The following is a 15,007-nucleotide window of genomic DNA, read 5'->3' as shown; positions in this document are numbered from 1 at the left end:
CGGGGGGAGGGGACTTCTCCCCCCCACTGTCACAACGTACTTCCTGTGCTTTGATGGCAACATGTGAAAGTGCTGGAGGGCAGAGCTGTCCTGGGCCGTGCTGACAGATGGAGGCTGCCCCCTTTCACTCCCAGGCTTTCAGCTCTTGCCGCACTGGGAGGCCACTGGGAATCTGTTGGCTCAGGGAAACCGGGCATGGCCTGCCTCTAACCTTTGGGGCACTGGGCAGGCGCACAAAGGAAACCCATACACCACATGCTTGAATATTCAAAATGTATAAATCAAGCTAATACGCTGGCAAATAAGATGTGTTATTTTCCTACTTCCATAAATATACCTCCGAAATGACCTGGAAAGCCAAGTTTGCATTTAGAATTTTTGAACTCTTCTGGGGGTATGATGATGTGTGCAGTGGGGTCTCTAAGGCAGTTGGCTGATTTGGCAGAAACACCTTTCAATCTGATCAGTATCTTATGTTTTTTACTTTCTCCCAGGCCAGTGTGCCCAAAAGATACGGAAGGCGACTATTGCACAGTGGTGAAGGCCTCCACCCCTGCATCTTCTGAGGCTGCCAAGACCGCACCATATCATTAATCTCTTTGAGGCTCCATTTCCACATCTGTCAAATGGGACTAATGATACCTCCCTGATAAAGTTACTTATTAAAAGAGATAACCCTTGTAAAGCTCTTTGCATGGTCCTGGAACATAATAATTGCTCAGTAAATGGTGAGCTATTATGCTATTATAATCTCTCCACACATGGGCGATGATCGCATCCGAGCAGGAAGTTGTGTGCCCCGTCTCTTCACGGCACACATGACGACACAGGTCACTCAGCTGAGCAGAGCAGACATGGAGCCAGGTCTTTCAACCTGCCCACGGCCTTCCTGGGTTTGGCACTAGCCAAAGAGAAAAAGAAGTGGCACAATGTGAATGCACTGAACACCAATGAGCGGTACACTTTAAAAATGATTGAAACAGTGCATTGGATGGTACGCATATTTCCCTGCTGTGTTCATTGGCTGAGGGCTGCCATAACAACAGAAATGTATTGTCTCGGTTCTGGAGGCTAGAAGTCCAGAATCGAGGTGTCAGCAGGGTCGGTTCCTTCTGAGGGCTGTGAGGGAGAGTCTAGTTTGGCCTCTCTCCCCACTTGCTGGTCTGCTGGCAATCTTTGGCATTCCTGCTTGTAGAAGCATCTTTCAATCTCTGCCTTTATCTTCACCTGGTGTTCTCCCGACGTGCGTGTTTCTCTGTGTGCCCGAATTTCCCCTTTTTAGAAGTACAACAGTCAGACTGAATTAGAGTCCACCCTACTGACCTCATCTTAACTAATTACATTTGCAACACCCCTATTCCCCATAAGGTCACATTCTGAGGCACTGGGGGTTAGGACTTCAACATATGAGTTGGTGTGTGTGGGGAGGGGAGGGGGGTTACAATTCAACATAAAGCAACCACAATAAAAATGAATTGTGGCTACCTTGTACTCAGTATCAGATTATAGGCAAGGGGAAAACACCTTTTGTGAAGTCTCAGGGCATTGCTCATAGTAGGTCTTAAAAATGTGTTTCTTGACTTGTGCTAAATCTGGTTCCAAGCAGCTAAAAGGGCTTGAACCTCCCAGTTTCCACAATGAGTCCTCTCCTGGCCATGAACTAGAAAGATTAATGATTAGTATTGTTTCCAGACATGTATTTAATAAACTCTATAAAACTGGTTCTTTGGTTGGCTGAACTCAGCAGCCCTGAGGCCATCTCGTTTCTATTATTCTATCCTCAGAGAAGAGGCAGCTTGAGCTAGAGAGCAAGCTGCATTCTGCACTGACTTGCTTTGCATGTGAACAGCTTATTTTTATTTAAATGTTTCCCCCTTACTGTTTTACTGAGAAAGTCTGCAAATATACCGAAAAGTTGCAAGAATGTCACAATGAACACTTAGGTACCCTCTTCCCCTAGCTCAACAATTAACTCGTGTGTGTGTGTGTGTGTGTGTGTGTGTGTGTGTGTGTGTGTGTGAGAGAGAGAGAGAGAGAGAGAGAGAGAGAGAGAGAGAGAGAGAGAGGGAGAGAGAGCGCCATTTGGAACGAAGTTGTTGGCATTATGATGTTTCACCCCCAAATACTTCAACATGAATGTCCTAGGAACAGGCTGTTCTGCTACATAATCACGTTGTGATTCTCACATCTGAGAAAGCTAACAATAGCTCCACAGTATTATTTCATATCCAGTCCACACTCAAAGTTGACTAGGCTGACTTTTCAAAACTTCTTAATCTAAGGAATTCCAAATCTGTGAGGCTTAGGGTCTCGACAGTCTTGCCTGTGCAAAGGGACATTTTGGAGTTCTTAAACATGTGACCTGATGACAAAGCTCTCTGGGTCACCCCAGGAAACTGTTTTCCTTGTTTCCTCTCACCAGCTCTTCTGGATGCTCACATGAGTGCTTGGGGCGGGGTGCTCCTGGAATGCCTCTTATTCTAAACAATGGCCTTTTGAGGGCGACCTGTTTGGCCTGGGACCTGCTAGGTCCAGGACCTCCCTGTGGGAGTCACCAAAGGGAGCAGGGCGGGGAGGGAGGCTCACCGGGATGGGGGCAGAGACTCCCAGACTGAGCAATGCCCCCTCCAAAGCTGGCCAGATCCCAATCTGGCGTGGCTGCCTGCTCCATTGTCATGGGCATTTTCTGGGGAGTTCCAGACGGCGCCATCACACAGAGGACTGTCTTGGCCTTTAAAAAGGCCACAGATCAACACTGATGAAAAGAAAAAAAAAAAGAAAAGCTATGCAGTAAACTTGACTGAGTTTGGGGGCCATAGTCCTCTTTCTCTTCCTCCTCTGCAAATGCAAGGCTCAAGATTAAGCCCAAGATTTTAAAAACCACTTCATAACTAGTAGCAGCATTAATTGGTAGAACTGGACAAATAGAAAGGGGGCCAGAAGGATGGAGGGTGTGGGGAGACTAACTGGGCTGTGATGCAAGGCTGCCTTCCTCCTCCATCCCCCAGGCTTGTTCGAGCTTGGCTGCAAGTCCCAGCCAATGTATTTCTGGTTGGGACAGGAGCCAGGGGTCAGATAAAGTTCCAATGTATTTTGCAGCAGTCCTGACACTTTGCCCAGTGCTTTGGGCCTGTGGCAGCTGCCAGGGTGTGTTGAGAAAGCCAGGCCAGACAGAGCTAGTTTAAATGGGTTTGAGGGAGCAGGCAGTTGACTAACCAGACAGCTCAGTAACATTCAGCACAGTAACATCTTCATGGCCATGAAAGGCCCTGCGCTCCATTCCTAGGGAGCCACCAGCAGCCACCATGCTAATCTCCCCGCAGCTCAGGGACCAAGATCTGTGCTCCCATACTATTATCTTTACTCAGACAAGTAAACAATCAACACAGCCAAGCACTTGACATGCATTATCTAATTTAACCCTCACAACAGCTCAATGAGGTAGGAACTGTTATTACCTCTCCTGGCCATGAACTAGATAATAGCTAACACATACAGCTAACAAATACACATACGTACATCAGGCCTGCTTCTAAACACTTGCCATGCATTAACTAACTTACTAGGGAAACTGAGGCACAGGGGGACAAAGGCAGTGGCCAGGGCCAGGGGCACGGCCGGTAGGTATGGACCTGAAACCACTGGAAACTGGGTGACTCCGGAATGGAGGTCCACCCCGGCACCTCCCCATGATTTTCCAGATGGGGAACCTGTTCTGAGACACAGGGGAAGAGGAACCAGGGTGGGACTAAAGCGAGGGTGAAGGTTTGCATTCTTCCCCCTTCCCGACAAGCATAATGAGAGGCACCCGTGGGAATGGAGGCTCAGACATCTGACCCTGAGCCCGCTGTCGCTCTTCCTTCCTGTCCCCTGGCCCAGTTGGTCTGAATTGTGTTGTTCCGGGTCTCGTGGGAGCTGTGGGACAGACAGCAAGTGGATAGGCGGGCAGGAGGCCTTTTGCTTACTCCACGTTGCCTCTGACCCTTCTCAGCTCCAAGGCATCCCGAGGGCATAGAAGCTGCCTTGTGTGCCTCCCATAGCGGGCGGAGGCTGCGTGTCCCAAATCTGGAAGGGAGCCAGCTGGGCCCAGCTTTGCACCAAGACCAAGCTTCCTGTCACATTTTGACTCTGCTGACAGCCCAAGGCCACCTGCAGTAATGTCACCTGGGAGGGGGAGCCGGGCTGCCTGGTGTCAGTGCCACGCTCATCATTGTTCGTCATTGTCCTCGCCGGCTGTTTTCACCGGCCCGAGTGGACAAACACACACCCGGAAGAGCTGCTGTGCTCGTCCAGGCTGCCCTCAGCTCCCGCACTCAGCCTTTGGACTGGACTCTTGAGGGCGCCCAGCTGCGTGCTCAGAGGCAGCGCCTCCAACACAGGGGCGGGTCCGAGAAGACTTCCGGAGGAGATGCTGCCTAATCCAGGTGTAGTTATGTAATAAACGTGACACCGCCTGCATCCTCCTCCTCGGGGGTATTCAGGTTGCTGTGTACCCTCTGAGCTTTGCTTATGTTTACACACATATCTATGCCTTTATCTACATACATGCCCTGCCCACTTCCCTGCTTGTTTAATTAGAAAGGGGCCGACTTTCTTCCTTCACTTCTCAAGGCATCAGGAACACTTTTTTTTTTTTTTTTTTTTTTTTTTTTTTTTTTTTTTTTTTAGCAAGGCCTAAAAGGAACTTGATCTAAGAACTTTATTATTATTATTTTATTGTTGAGAAAGAACACTTTTTCCTGTGCTGGGTATATGGAGATGAAGGAAACGCACATGGTCTCTCCCTCAAGCCTTCCAATCCTGGGAGAGACAAACTTCTCCCAAGATGCAGGAAGAGCTGAAGAGGCAAGGAACAAGGACTAATAGGGCTCCTGACTGGGTACCCTGAAAAGACCTCTTCACTTGCATTTAAGTGGAGAGCTGGATGAGAAGGAGCCGATCATTCATGGGGTGTAGGGAAAAGCATTCTGGGAAGAGGGAACAGCATGAGCACGGACACGCAAGTGTGACTATTGTGCAGTGTGTTCTGGGGAAGACTTCTCCTAAGGCTACAGTGTGAGGGTGTGTCTGGGGGTGAGGCTAAAGCGGGAGGGTAGAGTCAGTGTTAGAAAGCCTCGCAGGCCAAGCCAAGGGATTTGGACTTGATTCTATAGGCAACAGAGAACCACTCGTCACACTCAGTCTCCACACAGAACGTGGTGGCTCCAGCCTGGGAAGACGCAGGAGAAAATTAATGTTCGGGAGGAAGCTCTGTTTCAAGAAATGGAAGGTGTTTTCTTCCGCTTGCGAGAAGTTCAAGGCCTGTCCTGAGCTTAGGGCTACTCCCAAAGCCGAGTTCCTTATGACTGATTCCCTACAGAAATGCAGCCGAGTCGGGTCAGGGGGTTAGCTCAAGGGGAACAGCGAGCTCATGCCAAAGGCAGAAGCTAAGGCCCCGAAGGTCAGCCTTCAGCTCCAGCCCTAAACCCACCGGACCTGGGAGACAGGCCAGGAAGAGCTCCAGGACTGAACTAGCCTCCAGTCTCCTCACCTCCAGCAACCCCGCCCCCAGAGCCCCCTCCCCAAGTCCCCTAGGCGCCCTGTCTCCTCCCCCCGCCCCAACACACAAGCTGCTGAAAAAATCGTAACGCGGTGGCCAGGAGTTTCCCGCCTTGCTAAGCTGGCTTACTCAATTTCCCTCGTTTGTCTGCTCTGGGCCGGGGGAGCAAAGGGCGACCATCAAAGGTGTCTGGGACGAGGCTCCGGCCACCGCCGGGTGAACGGGCCGTGGGGGACTCAGCCTGACCCGGGGAGGGGGAGGGCCGGGCTGGGGGCCAAGGCGGAGGTAGCCCCGCCCGCCGAGTGCGGTGTGTGCAACGTGCGGGACAGCGCGAGCGGCTGCGGCTGGATGAGGCAATCGTGGGCGACGTGCTGCGGGCGGGGCCGTCTGCGGGCGCTGGGCGGGCGGGGGTGGGGGTCAGGGTGGGGAGCCCCTCCCCGCTCTCCCGGCCCCTCGTGCTTGCACAGGCCGGCCCGCGGCTGTGCACACAGAATACCAGGAGCTCCCCTTGCCCGAAAACCTCGGTCGACCTGGGCTCCCCGGTTCATCTCCCCGGGGCGATTGGTGTTCTGTTCTGCCGGCTCCACCCCCGCGCGGCGCTGACAGACACGCGCTCCCGGTGCCAACCCGCAGCCGCACCTGGGCAGCCCACGTGGTGCCGCACGCGGCGGGGCCCACCTGCCCCGCTGGGTTGGCAGCGCTGTGCTCAGCAGGCCCCCGCGGTTTGTTGTCCCGTGTCGGCTGGAACAAGGGCTGAGCTGTGTGTCCTTGCAGGAAGTTGCTTCAACTCTGAGCCTCAGATACGTCAGTCATCTGCCCAGCAGGGATGCTGATCATACATAGTCTCTCATTGGTTGACACCAGATAGCGGCTATAAAGTGTCAGGCCCCAGTGGTCCTAGGACTGACCCAATAAATGACAGCCGTGGGGGGAACAGTGAGCTACACCCCCCAGCTGGGCTCGGAGAGTCTGTGACTGGGGCAAGATTGGGCTTCTGGTATTTTTTCCCTTCCCTATATCATATTCATCTTTTCTGCACTATCATCCCTTCTCTCTTCACTCAGAGCCTGCACCATGCATTCATTCAACACTAACCTTGATATTAGTGGCCACTGTGCGGCATTACAAACTCTCGCTGAGTATGGGGCACCCCAGGGACATTGCCCAGGTGGTGCCAGCTCTACCTGTACCCTGCCAGCCTGGGCCCCTGCCAGCTCTGGCCGCCGACTCATTGGAGTACGTCACTTCCTGCCTCAGTCTCTCCATCTGTGTATGGGGATCAGAGGCCTCCTCTCATCTCCTGGGACTGGCAGAGGCATGAGTCAGATAACGGTGGGGAAAGCCCGGAGAAGCAGAAGGAGGCTCTTACTGGAGCCAGGGCCTGCCTGGCTGATGCAAGGTTTGGGTTTTTCGTGTCATCCAGCCAGTGGGAGTCGGATGGCGCAGGGAATGTGCTCAGCAGGGAGAGCACTGCCTGTCCCCACCGCCTCCCCTCCACGGACACACCAGACAGCTGGGGTGTGGGGACACAGCCTCAGCCCAGGAGCCTAAGAGGCCGGGGCTGGTCCAGGGTCTGCCTCCCCCGGCGCTGGGACCACCAGCAGGTTTGCCATCCCCTGGATCTGTCTGCCTTTCCTGTCAAGTGGGGGTCATGCCATTTCCCTCGCTGGGCTGTTGTAAAGTACCCCCACCCCACTCCAAATCAGAGGGGCCGTGACGGCTGGTAGGGGCTCCGGGTGAGAGAGGAGGCAGAGGAAGGCAGCCTCGGTCGAAGTCTTGGCATCTTCTCGTCACCCAGGCGAGTCTCCAGAGGCCCCTCCTGAAAGAGTCAGAGCTCAGGGTACCCTCACCCAACGTCAGGCATACAGACCACCACCTACACCCCACAATGCACCGCGTTTCCCTCAGACTTGGGCCCAAAGCGGTCTCTACCGTATGCTCGCTCTATGATGTTGAGCAAGTTACTTATTGTCGTTGGCCTCCGTTTTTCCACGTGTAAAAGGGGGATGGTGATGCCTCTGTGTAAGGCCGTTGTGAAGATGAGAGACAACGAGGTTAATAATGAAGTGCTCATAACAGTGGTCATTGTTGTTGTAAAATGCAGCTCCCGCCCCCTCTGCCCCTCACCTTTACCTATCACAGGTGGGGACCAAGGAGAATATTATCATCTTGGGTCTTTGGGACAGAAATGTACTGAAAGAAAAAAGAAATGTGTACTGAGATCTTCAGGGTCCTTTTGTTTGTTAAAAGCTGACAGCCTCTCCTGGCCGGTGTGGCTCAGCGGTTGAGCGTCAACCTATGAACCAGGTCACAGCTCGATTCCCAGTCAGGGCACAGGCCCGGGTTGTGGGCTTGATCCCCAGTAGAGGGCCATGCAGGAGGCAGCCCTTCAACGATTCTCTCTCATCGTGGATGTTTCTGTCTCTCTCTCCCTCTCCCTTCCTCTCAGAAATCAATAAAAAACACATTAAAAATATTTTTTAAAAAGTTGATAGCCTCATACCATGAGCATTCAGGTAAAGAGCTCTGTTTGCTGTGGGAGATTATTGTCTTTGACATGTGATGAAAGACTTATACGGCATCCATTATATAGATGTGGAAACTGAGGCAGGGAGAGGCCAAATAACTTGACTCAGGTCGCATGGCCAGAAAGTGGCAGTGCCGGTATTTAAACCCAGGTCTGCCTGATTCCACACTGTCCCCCTGCACAGGCCTTCCTGCTGCTGGAGTTCCTGGGTGTGGTCTTGTCCTTTCCGGAATGGGCCTCCGAACGTGTCCCCCAGGCCAGGGGCAGTCATGAGCATTGCTTCCTTGGTTTCCAGGGTGTGGCTCCAGCACACAGTAGGCCCTCAGTCTATGTTGCTGAGTAGGGAAATTGAGTCCCACTGAGGAGGGAGATGAGTCCCATTAGGAGGAAGTGATTCACACAGGCAGGCTGAGTGTGAGGGCTGTGTCTGTGTGTCCCCAAGTGTGTCTGTGTGGGGGTGGGGTGGGGCGTCAGCGTGGTTCTGTGATTATGTGGGAGGGGTCTAGCCCCTGTCCCTCTGCTAACCTCAGTGAGGGTCAAGGCTTCAAACTGTAAAAACAAAACAAAACAAAAAAAACAAATTGTATACCCTCCTGTCCCTCCCAGGCCCTGTCTGCTGGAGGCCTCTCTTCTCTTCAAACTCCACCCCACCCACCCCAACACCGCTCCTGTGTCTCAGCCTCCAAGGTGCTTCCTCCACATCTCAGCGCCCGATGCGGAGCCCGGGCCGGGGAGCGGCCGGGGTCTCAGGTCATGCTCCTCCTGGGCTGGGCGGGCGTGTCTGGGGGCTAGAGCTGGTGCCAGCTTGGATGAGAAGCTGGCTCCTCCCTCGCCCAAGGAGAAGCTCTCTGGGTATCACTAAGTCTGGGCCCTGCTATTTTTAGATGTCACCCCCTCCCTTCCCCTCCCAGCTTCATACCAGCAGAGGAAGGAAATGACTCACCTCAAACGCAGACAGGTAGAGGCAGCCTCAGTGAGCCTCAGGCAGGTCCTGCCTGGCTGCAGCCTGAGGGTTACTCCACCTGGGGTCACTCCAAAGAGGGGGGAACAAGTTGGGTTGGGAGCAAGGCCCAGGATCTCACTAGGCCTCTCGCTTGGACTCTCTCTTACCTGCTATTTATCTCACAGGCCTGGGGTACAACCACAGTGCCCAGGGTACAACCAGACCTCCAAGGGGCTGTGGGCCCTCTGCTCACCTACGAGCTGACTCAGGCCTCTGACTACTATGGACCTGTGGTAGGCCCCAATCCAGTCTGAGGGGGCCAGACAGGTCAAGAGGACTGACTGTGGTCCTCCTCATTAGTGGAGACCAGGGTTTCAGAGGGAATCACCTTCCCTGTTCGGTGGGGGAAGGGAAGGGGTGATGACCCTGGGTATATGTGTGCTGAGTGGAGTGACCAGTTGTCTCAGTTTGCTCAGGTCTGAGGAATTTCTTGGGACCCGGGACGTCCAGTGCTAACCAAGAGGGTCCTGGGCAAGCGACAACAGCTGGTCACCCTGGCGTTGAGTTGTAGGCTGTGTCCTAGGACAAGGGCAGGTGTGGCCTAGTCCTGCCTCTCTGTGGTCAGGGGATAGTTCTGTTCACCTCCACAGGCTATGCAAAAGGCCCGGAGCTCTGGGCTGGTTGAAAGACCAGAGAAACACCTTGGCTGGGCAGCTCTCTTTGCTAAAGCCAGTGAGGGGAAGGATGGACCAGTCAGCACAGTGTTGGGTGCAAGGGCCGAGCTGATGCTGGGGAGAGAGGGCAGCCACCCACCTTGGCGGGGGCGGGGGACAAACACCGGGATCGCAGGAAATAATGCCGAGAGCACAGGGTTTGCACCAGGGACGCGTGGTTCCAGGCCCACTTACTGCCCGTGCCTCAGTGTCTCCGGCTGTGAAGTGGGAAGAGGGCACCTGCCTGCCCGCTCAGATACTTGCAGTGAGAGCTCTGAGGGGGCCTGGGCCAGTGGGTGGCACCTGGCCCGCTGGGGCTGGGGGAGTTGGTTAGCGGGGAGGCCTTGCTGGGGCTGCGCTCTTGGCTGGCCAGGGCAGTGGGAGGGGCGGTTTTGCCTTCCTCTGCCCGGATCACCATCTGAGGCTGCCCTCCTTGGGACAATACAGCTCCTGGTCCTCAGGCTTCACCTCTGGGGTCCTGTGAGGGGGGCTGTGGCTGAGGCCCAGACCTCGACGGAGGCACCCCTTTCTTTTCCATTGTCGGGTGTTGGCTCTTTTCCCACGGGCCAGGGGTTAGTGGCCAGGCAGCAGCTCTGACACAACTGAGTGGGGTGGCTTAGGCAAGCCATCGTCTGTTCTGGGCCTCAGTGTCCTCATTGGGAAAATCGTGGGGTGAGAGTAGGTCTCTGGTTTTAAAATTGTTACTTTAGTAATGGCACCTCTTTTACAGTCAAAGTTCTAATTACACTACAGAAAAGAGTAACTCTCACACCCCTGGGTACCCAAGGGCTGGAGGGGACACAGTTTGCGAACCCCTCTTCAGGGTGCCTGCCATCTCTAACGCTATTATTTGTGGCTCAAGGGCAAGGATGTCCTTGTTGCCTTTCCCAGGAAGCCCAGTAATTAGACCCCAAGCCCAGCACCTTCTACCAGGCATAGGAATCTTCCAATTCTTCACCTCCTGATTCCTGCGGACACTGCCGCCGGCCTCAGCCCTTGTTACAGAGTTCAGTGGGGCCACAGGCCCTTGTCCCTCCTCAGGGAAGTTCCAGGACCAGAACATTCTGGACCCCAGCTAACCTTGTGGGGCACTTCTGGGCTTGGCAAGGACTCCACATACCTCACCTCGTGCCCCACCCACCCCGGCCGCCCCACAGCCTGCTGGGCAGGTCTGAGAATCCCAGTTCACAGATGAGGAAAAGGGATCCTAGGAGTCCGGCTCAAGATCCCCCCACCTGTGGGTGCAGAGCTGGGCACCTTGCCCGGAACCCTGGCCACGGCCCAGATTTTCCCTAGCTTATCCCTGGGCGCTGTCACCTGCAGGCGCCAACGACAGAAAGAAGAGGTGGGAGTCTCGGAGGAAGGCAGGGCAGAGGGAAAACTTCCTTCTTTACCCTGGGGCTCTAGGGCAGTATTCTTCCCAGCTAACCGCCCCACCCCCTCGCTTTCCTGGCTTCAGGTAGAGAGGGGCAGGGAGGGGTAGAGAGTGGCAGAGATGGGCAGGGAGGGCAGGCCATCAGTAGCTGGGACCCCAGGAACAGGTGGGGGAGGGTGCCACAGCCAGGCGGCTGACCCGGGTCAGCCAAAAGGCCCCGGAGTCTGCATTGACATCATCAGGGCCCTGCAGGGACGTGCTGTCTTCACACAGCCTTCCCAGGCTCTCACCACAACAGGCGAGGGGGTGGGGAGGGGCCAGAGCCTGGGCTCCCCGTTCTCTGTGTCCCTCCCAGTCACTGGGCTGGAAACACAAGCTGAGCAGCGTCAACAGTTCCTCGAATTGTGTTACAGCCGTGCCTGCCAGCTCCGGAGCTAATAATACGAACAGATGTGGGTCACGCAACTCCATCCCCTGGCCTGAATCCTGCCTGACCCCATGACCCAGGTCGGCAGCGGGGTGGGCTCCATCCAGGGCTGGGGTCCTGGGGTGAGGCTGGGTCCAGGAGGGACCTGTTTGTTGGAAGCCCACCCCAGTCAGGCTAAGAGCCCATAGACCCCACAGTTGACAGGGGTGACATTAAAGACTAAATTGAGTTCAGAAGGATGATGGCAATTATAATAAAAAAACTTTAAATGATACAAATGAAAATTGCTTCTTTATGTATGATTTTAAAATCATAACAAAAAAATGAAACAATATCTGTTGCAGCTGAGGCTTGCAGCCTGATCCCAGGGCTTTGGTGCTGGAGGGCCAGGGAGGTGAGGCCCCGAGCCGCCCGGAGCGTGGCCCTGAGCACTGCCTGTGACCTCTCACAGCCCGTGTGGCCCCTGCCGTCAGGCTAGTGGCGGTCGTGGAAGGCTGTCGGACCTTCGGGGCCCAGCATGCCATCCCCGGCTTCCAGGGCCACAGGTAGCAACGCCTGCCAGCAGTGACCCTGAGGCCCGAGGCCAGGGCACCGTGGGGCAGCCAAGGGACAGAGCTGGCTGCGTCCAGGAGTGGGCGGTGCCACCTGGCAGAGGCCTGAGTGCTGGAGAGAGAGTATCCTCTCTACTCATCAGGGCGGCGAGGGCTTCGGGGACCGGGATCAGAGGTCGTCTCGCGGATGAACACTGTTTATGATTCCCACGCAGGGAGAGGAGACGGGCCTTTTCAGCAGGACTCTGCCTCCCCCGCGAGGCAGGGACAAGGCCCCACTCAGTGCTCACTTATCCCGCAAGAGGCTGTACCTCCTCCCACTGTCCAGCCGGATGCCCCTGATGGGCACACCTCACGGGAGCCCTCTCAGGTCTGGGGGAAGTGCCCCTGGCCCTGTGTGCGAGGTTATGGCTGCAAAACCCTCTCCAGGGCTACCTTGGGCAGGGGGTGAGGTGGAGGAAGCCGCGGAGGGACAGTCACGAGGGGCCATCACAAATGGGGGGGCACCTTCTTCCTTCAGCGGTGCTCACGGAGGCCCCCCGCCTCCCGTGTCCGGGCCCTGGGCTGCAGCACTGAACAAAGACAGGCCGCCCAACAGGCCTTGCTCTCCAGGGCGTGAAGACTTCCTCCAAGAACTGCAGGGACATCTCCGGCATGACTGTTCGAGGGCGGGGCCAGGCTGTGGGAACCCGGGCAGGCTCCCCAGAGGAGGTGGGGGTGGAGGAGCAGCAGGGAGGCTGCCGGCTGAAGGTACTGGGGCAACTGTCAGGAAAGGGCGGGTGGAGGAGGCTCCCGCAGGCAGTGGGGTCAGAGCGGGAGGCCCTGCCAGCCACCGGGAACCAGGAAAAGGACCTGCCGTGTCCCTCTGGCCCCCACATTCCCTGTCGGTAAAGACAGGTCGCCAGCATCTTCTGTGCTGCTCAGACTCTCTCTTGGGCCCCTCACTGTGTCCATGGTGGGGCTGGTGGTGGTGGCAACCATCAGTTAAGGAAGTGGGGCTGCTGGGCAGAGGCCCTGAGCCTGACCACGTGCCCTGAGCAGCTCCAGCTCCACAGGGACCTGCACCCTGCCCTCCGCGTGGGCAGCGAGGCAGAGCTGTAAAGGCACCCTGACCTCCCGGGCCTCTGTTTAGACCATATTGTCCAAGGGAAGGGAAGGAAGGGGACAAGGTGTGGCAGCAGACCTCGCACTCTCCTCCCAAGCAAACCCCCGACTCTGACTCCCGGGCTCTGGGAGGACGCTTGGCCACGGGGGTCCTAGAGAATGCGTCTCCCGTACCCCTCGTCTTGTCTGGTTCTGGACCTTTACTTCCTACTCAGATGGCTGTGGAGTCGTGGAAGCAACAGGGGGCCTGGGCCCTGTTCCTGGGGCAACATCCCTCCCTGAGAACCTGGGGGAGGTGACTCTGAATCTGCACCCAGGGCCCCCACATTGTCATCCCCTCCGTTCCACACCCACGTCTTGTCAGCCTCTCTGAGCGCAGCGTTTCTTGTCCCAGGAAGTTCTTTCTCTGCTCATGGCCACTGGGTGAGACTGGCAAGGTGACAGCTATAGATTGGGGACCTGGCCTATGTATTGTTCCCTCGACACGGTCACTTCCACACTTTCCCCGCTCCAGGACTTGCTCACACTGTGCCCTCTGGCCAGAGTCCCCCTCCACCCCCACCCTGCCCTGTCCTCACGCCCACCTCCTTCCCAGATGCCAGTTCCTTTATCTAGAGTCCCCAGCCAGCCGGCCTGTGTGGCTCAGTGGTTGAGAGTAGTAGACCCATGTGGTTGTGGACTAGATCCCCAGCAGGGGGCATGCAGGAGGCAGCCAATCAATGTTGCTCTCTCTTTCTCTCTAAAATCAATAAAAACATTAAAAAAAATTTAAAAAAAAGAGTCCCCAGCCAGAGCTGCTGGCACCGGCCTGTTCATGTCAGTCCTCTGTGCTCTGGGGTCTGTTGAGCTCTGGCTTCTTCCCCTCCCCTAACTCCTCCAGGCCAGGCCGTGCCTGTCACCTTTGTGGTTTCAGTGCTGCAATGGGACTCCGGGTCAGTTCACCTTGGTTGACTCAGGACAGGAGAGCTTCCCCTGTACCAGACACCGAGTGCTATCTATGTGGTAACCCTTCTTGTCCTCACAGCCCAGTAAGGCTGGTGTTTTTTGTTTTGTTTTGTTTTTTTAAATATATTTTATTGATTTTCTACAGAGAAGAAGGGAGAGGGATAGAGAGCCAGAAACATCGATGAGAGAGAAACATCAATCAGCTGCCTCCTGCACGCCCCCCAGTGGGGATGGGCCCGCAACCCAGGTACATGCCCCTGACCGGAATCGAACCCAGGACCCCTGAGTCCGCAGGCTAACGCTCTATCCACTGAGCCAAACCGGTTCGGCAAGGCGGGTGTTTTATTCCTCCCATTTTGAAGATGGGGACACGGAGGCAGAGGGAGGTTGTGACAGGCCCACGGCCAGCCAGTCGAGGGATCCCGCCCAGGCAGGGAGGCTGTGGATCCCACAAGGACACCCAGCTGACCTCTTAGGCTGCCTGTTGGAAGTTATGCCAACGCAGGGAAGTTGTCCTGCACACCTGGGTGGGCACCTTTGCCATCGCCGGGGGAGAGTGCACCTGCCTCTACGGGCAGCCCACCCCCAGCCCAAGCGCCTCGGTGAAGCCCCACTGTCCTTGGAACTCAGGTCCCCACCCACCACTCTACTTGGCACAAATGGGGCTGAGCTGCTTGAGAACAGTGGGTTGTTCAGCGAATGTTTGCAGAACGATTGCTTGGCTAAACACACCCCCAAAGACAAGCAGCAGAGCTCCATGGAGAGCCGCGGTCCTGGCCTCCCCCTCACCCCACACCTGCTTCCTGCTGTGGAGCAGCCTCGCCCAGGTCGCATGGTGTGACCTGTCGTCAGCACTCGGAGCTGCTCCAGAACTGACAGTGTC

At 55.7% G+C, this 15,007-nt stretch overlaps 1 long non-coding RNA gene across 1 annotated transcript; it reads right to left on the bottom strand.

The window, feature by feature from the left end:
* Nucleotides 1–295: 295 nt before the first annotated feature.
* On the bottom strand, nt 296–4,618 carry LOC132214848 (uncharacterized). Its single transcript, XR_009448362.1, has 3 exons — nt 4,165–4,618; nt 2,587–2,755; nt 296–1,274 (listed from the first exon to the last, which is right to left on the bottom strand). It is a non-coding gene; the product is annotated as an uncharacterized LOC132214848 (long non-coding RNA).
* Nucleotides 4,619–15,007: the final 10,389 nt, after the last annotated feature.

The sequence above is a fragment of the Myotis daubentonii genome, chromosome 13 (genome assembly GCF_963259705.1).
Source record: "Myotis daubentonii chromosome 13, mMyoDau2.1, whole genome shotgun sequence".
Classification (NCBI taxonomy): Eukaryota; Metazoa; Chordata; class Mammalia; order Chiroptera; family Vespertilionidae; genus Myotis; species Myotis daubentonii.
This window is presented reverse-complemented; position numbering and strand designations above follow the sequence as displayed.